The sequence below is a fragment of the Triticum dicoccoides genome, chromosome 4A (genome assembly GCF_002162155.2).
Source record: "Triticum dicoccoides isolate Atlit2015 ecotype Zavitan chromosome 4A, WEW_v2.0, whole genome shotgun sequence".
NCBI lineage: Eukaryota > Viridiplantae > Streptophyta > Magnoliopsida > Poales > Poaceae > Triticum > Triticum dicoccoides.
The window spans coordinates 726,649,352-726,655,492 of NC_041386.1; positions in this window are offsets into that span (position 1 = coordinate 726,649,352).

Consider the following 6,141-nt stretch of genomic DNA (forward strand, 5'->3'; position numbering starts at 1 on the left):
AAGATTGTTGAGATCCACTGTTGTCATTCCACACCATTCTCTGCCTTCCATTGCAGCAATTCAAGTGTGGTGTCCAACTTTTTTTGTCAGCTTCGCAATTCGGGTACAACAATTTATTGTGATCCTCTAACATGCGCTGCAACTTCGTCCTCTCCAGATCGCTTGCGCAGTTTCTCTTTGCATCGGCAATGACCCGACCTAGATCATCAGCGGGCTCATCTGATGCCTCTTCTTCAGCTTCTTCACGCATTGCCGGCTCAGCTTCTTCCCCCATTGTTGTAACATCGTATTCAGGGAACCCATCGTCGTCCAGGATAGCTGTCGTCGTCCTCTTCTTCTTCATTGTCTTCCATCATAACCCCTATTTCTCCGTGCTTGGTCCAAACATTATAGTGGGGCATGAAACCGGACTCAAATAGGGGGACGTGAATGGTTCTTGACGTAGAGTAACTGTGACCATTCTTACAGCCAGCACATGGACAAGGCATAAAACCATCCACCCGCTTGTTTGCCTCAGCGGCAAGCAGAAAAGTATGCATGCCATTAATGAACTCGGGAGAGCATCGGTCATCATACATCCATTGTCGGCTCATCCTCATTATACAACACCGAATAGACTAAATTAATACAGGTTCATACATAAAGTTCACATACAGCACTTAATTAAATGCAACATACAAATAACTCTCTAGCTAAAAAATTTAAATGCAACAACAAATGCGATGAAGATCACAACTAAGGTAATAGTTGATCCAACGGCATAATGATACTAAGCCACACTATCAATGGCATATTTTCTAATCTTTCTAATCTTTAACCTCATTTTCTCCATCTTGATCTTGTGATCATCGACGACATCGGCAACATGCAACTCTAATTCCATCTTCTCCCCCTCAATTCTTTTCAATTTTTCTTTCAAATACTCGTTTTCTCTTTCAACTAAATTTAACCTCTCGACAATAGGGTCGGTTGGAATTTCCGGTTCACATACCTCCTAGATAAAAATATCTATGTCAACTTGATGGGCATAATTTATCATAAGCACAAAATGCAACAAGTAGTTTTAAAAGAGAATATACCACATCCGAATCATAACAAGGACGAGGGCCGACGGGGACGGATATCAAAACCATGGCACTATGTATAACAAACAACGTACGGGTAAGATAATTATATGATTAACTATATATCCAAATCACACAAACATCAATTTGGTAATGTAAAACATTCATGAACAAGAGCCTCACCACAAGGTGGTGCCGGCGACGGGACGGTGAGGGCGATCGACGGTGGTTACGACGGAGATTTAGAAGGCACTAAGTAAACCACACCTACATATGCAAACTAAGTGTTATTTTTGACCTCAAATTGCATATAAATTAAATACTAGCAAATATAATTCCTCCCAAATTAATAACTATACAAAGCATTGCTAGAGCTAATCTAGCAATGAGAGTTGAAAGGACAAAGTTGCTAACCTTTGTGATCATTTGAATGGATGGGGGCCTTCAAATCTTGACAAATTTTGGGGAAAATGTGTGATGAGCTCGAGAGGAAGAGGGGAAGAACAGAGGAGGAGAGGGGAAAGGGGAAGAACAGAGCGAGCTCGGGTGGACGAAGGGTTTATATAGGTCGACCTTTAGTACCGGTTCGTGCCACGAACCGGTACTAAAGGTGCTGGACGGGCCCCAGACTGACAACACCCTGCCACCACCCTCTTTAGTACCGGTTCGTGCCACGAACCGGTACTAATGAGAACGGCCGGCTAGCCGTTGAAACCGGCACTAATGGACACATTAGTGCCGGCTCAAAACCAAACCGGCACTAATGTGTCTCATATTAGGTGCTTTTTCTACTAGTGTCCGTGAGGGGTGGGGAACATGGAGCGATAGTTGGAGGGCATCCATAAGGTGCGGCAACCTGTACGTGGTCGCTCATCGTCGGCCTGTGCCAAGCTCGACCACATAGATGGGCGTGGAATGGTTTCGACTGTTCAGATATCGATCATTGAGCTGTTAGGCAACCGTAAGGATCATCTTCCAGGGGGGTCCAGCGTAGGGATCCTAGCGACTCGTCCCTTACGCACGACCAAGATTTCACTTTCAGTATTAGCAAAATTTTAGCTTCAACGGAAATAACCAACATTAAGTGACTTGGAATGATTTTGGTTTATGTTTCGGCCAAAAGGCCGAAATAGTCACGTGAATTCAACTAAATATTCGATTTTTCGAAATTGTTTTGGAAAAATATTTCAATTCAGTTATACTACACCCTCCATTTTTGTATACAAGTCTACTATCAAAAATACATAATGCATCTATTTTATTTTTTGTTTGTTTTTTCCTTTTGAAGTTTAGTTTTCATTTTCAAAAATTATTTAGAAGTTTCGACAATGTTCACCATTTTAAATTCTGTTCAAAATTTAAAAATTGTACCTGTTTAAAAATTATGTTCAAAAATTCAAAAAAGTTAAAATTTTCGAAAATTGTTTGCTTCTTTAATATAACTTCTTGAAAATCCAAAAAGCTAAGAATTTGAAATTGACATAAATTGTCTTATTTTTGAAGGAAAATAAAAAAAATAAAAAAGTTCAGAAATTCAAATGTTCCTATTTTTTTAATTTATTCACAATACAAAAAACATCGAGTTATAAAATTCGCAAAGGCAAATAATGGCCAGGGAATTTAAAAAATGTTCATAATTTTGAAACATGTTCACGTTTTTAAAAATTGTTCATGATCCCAAAAATGTTTGAGTATTTAAAAACTTGTTCATAGGATATTCAACTTTCAAATTAAAAAAGAATTCCATTTAAAATTTCAAAATATGTTTAAATCTAGGACCCTGATAAGTGCCAGATGTGTCGCATAAACACATGGCAACTTCATCGCAAAAAAAAGACACACATCAATCAATTGTTTTTACGGCAAGTTTAGTGACGCGAGGATAGTAAGTTTAGTTATCTAGCATGCCAACTTTTTTTCAGATGGCAACGTTAGTTGTATAAAATTAGAAGGCCGGAGTGCTTCGTGCCACACGTGTGGCACTTATCATTTGGGTAAATCTATCAAGGCTTTTTTTTACAAAGAAACTATATTAAGATTGCGGAGATGTATCGTGGCTTGTAGTTATTACACTAGTAGAAAAGGGGGCAAAGGTCCAGGCCGGGTCAGCCCATTAGTCCCGGTTCAGTCCAGAACCGGACCCATGGTGGCATTGGACCCGGTTCGTGAGCCCAGGGGGCCGGCCGGGCCACGTGGGCCATTGGTCCCGGTTCGTCTGGACCTTTTGCTCCCAGTTGGTGGGACGAACCAGGACCAATGGGCCTCGCTCCTGGCCCACCACCATTGGTCCCGGTCGGTGGCTTGAACCGGGACTAAAAGGCTGCCCTTTAGTCCCGGTTCATGCCACCAACCGGGACCAATGTGGTGCCTATATATAACCCCTCACGTAAGAGCAGAGCACACTGTTCTGTTTTTTCTGGACGCCGAGGGGGAGAGGGCTTGGTGGTGCTCTAGCTCACCTCGTATGCACACAAGGTGTTCGATGGAATGCCCGAGCCACACTACTTAAGCTTTCTCCTCTCCAAGCTCGACCTCCAAGCTCCATTTTCCTCAATATTTGTCTAGGTTTAGCGGTCCGTCACACCCCGTCCCCGTCTTCACCGCCGTTGATCACCCGCGCCGATCTCATCGCCGGCACCACCGTGGTGAGCCTCTTGTTCTTATCTTCTTTCTGAAAGGAAAAATATTCTTACTTGTATGTTTAGATAGATACTTGTATTATTTTCTTACTTTTATTATTGCATCTTATATAGTGTGATGGTTTTGGTATCCGCCCCCGATGGCCCTCATCCTGTCTATGATTCGGATGTGGTATATATTATCTTTTCATAACTATTGGTTCATTATTATTGTTTATGAAAATTATGCTGACCAACGTGATATAGATTTTATTTATCTAGGAGGTTGTTGAACCGGAAATTCCAGCCGACCCTATTGTCGAGAGGTTAAATTTAGTTGAAGAAAAAAACAATTTCTTGAAGGAAAAAATAAGAAAAATTGAGGAGGAGAATATGATATTGGAGTTGCATGTTGCGGATGTCGTCGATGATCACAAGATCAAGATGGATGCAATGCGCTTGAAGATTAGAAAGATTAGAAAATATGCCATTCATACCGAGGTTTGGTATCATTATGCCGTTGGATCAGTTGTTACCTTGGTTGCGATTATGATCGCATTTGTTTTCGCATTGAAATGTTTTACATAGTTTCAATGTATGGTTTAATTAATTTAGATGCTCTGCAGAGCTTTATGTTGTTAGATGAGAACTATGTATGTGATTTGGTTTTAATGTGATGATGAACTTCTATTAATTTGGTCACTTAATTATCTATTCATGATGTTCTGTAATGATTTTTGACACACTTAATTATATATAATGCACGCAGATGAACCGACAATGGATGTACGGTGACAGACATACCTCCGAGTACATTATGGGCGTGCATGATTTTCTCGAAGTGGCTGAGGCAAACAAGCAGAATGGTTTTATGTGTTGTCCATGCCTATATGTGGGAATACGAAGTCTTACTATGACCGGAAAATCTTTCACACCCACCTGATTTACAAGGGTTTCATGCCACACTATAATGTTTGGACGAGGCACGAAGAAATAGGGGATATGATGGAAGACGGCGAAGAAGAAGAGTACGATAACAACTATGTGCCCCCTGAATACGGTGATGCTACTGAACATTAAGTGGAACCAGATGATGTGCACGACGATGCTGCAACGGGCGAAGCTGCTGAAGATCAAGAGGAACCAGACGATGTGCCCGATGATGATGATCTCCGCCGGGTCATTGTCGATGCGAGGACGCAATGCGAAAGTCAAAAGGAGAAGCTGAAGTTCGATCGCATGATAGAGGATCACAAAAAAGGGTTGTACCCCAATTGGGAAGATGGCAACACAAAGCTCGGTACCGTACTGGAATTGCTGTAGTGGAAGGCAGAGAATGCTGTGCCTGACAACGGATTTGAGAAGCTACTGAAAATATTGAAGAAGAAGCTTCCAAACGATAACAAATTACCTGATAGTACATACGCAGCAAAGAAGGTCGTATGCCCTCTAGGATTGAAGGTGCAGAAGATACATGCATGCCCTAATGACTGCCTCCTCTACCGCGGTGCGTACAAGGATCTGAACGCATGCCCGGTATGCGGTGCATTACGGTATAAGATCAGACGAGATGACCCTGGTGATGTTGACGGAAAGCCCCCCAGGAAGAGGGTTCCTGTGAAGGTGATGTGGTATGCTCCTATAATACCACGGTTGAAACGTCTGTTCAGAAACGAAGAGCATGCCAAGTTGATGCGATGGCACAGTGAGGACCGCAAGAAAGACGGGAAGTTGAGAGCACCCACTGACGGGTCACAGTGGAGAAAAATCGAGAGAGAGTACTGGGCTGAGTTTGCACATGAACCAAGGAACGTATGGTTTGGTTTAAGCGCGGATGGCATTAATCCTTTCGGGGAGCAGAGCAGCAATCACAGCACCTGGCCCGTGACTCTATGTATGTATAACCTTCCTCCTTGGATGTGCATGAAGCAGAAGTTCATTATGATGAAAGTTCTCATCCAAAGCCCTAAGCAACCCGGCAACGACATTGATGTGTACCTAAGGCCATTAGTTGAAGAACTTTTACATCTGTGGAATGGAAACAGTGTACGTACGTGGGATGAGCACAAACAGGAGGAATTTGACCTAAAGGCGTTGCTGTTCGTGACCATCAACGATTGGCCCGCTCTCAGTAACCTTTCAGGACAGACAAACAAGGGATACCACGCATGCACGCACTGTTTACTTGACACCGATAGTATATACCTAGGAAGCTGCAGGCAGAATGTGTACCTGGGCCATCGTCGATTTCTTCCGACCAACCATCAATGTCGAAAGAAAGGCAAGCGTTTCATAGGCGAGACAGATCACCAGAAGAAGCCCGCCATGCGTACCGGTGATCACCTACTTGCTATGGTCAATGATTTACATGTAAGCAGGGCCGGCCCTGGGGCATGGGCAGAGGGGCGACGGCCCAGGGCCCAGGCTGGAGGGGGCCACATGATGTAGTACACATATAG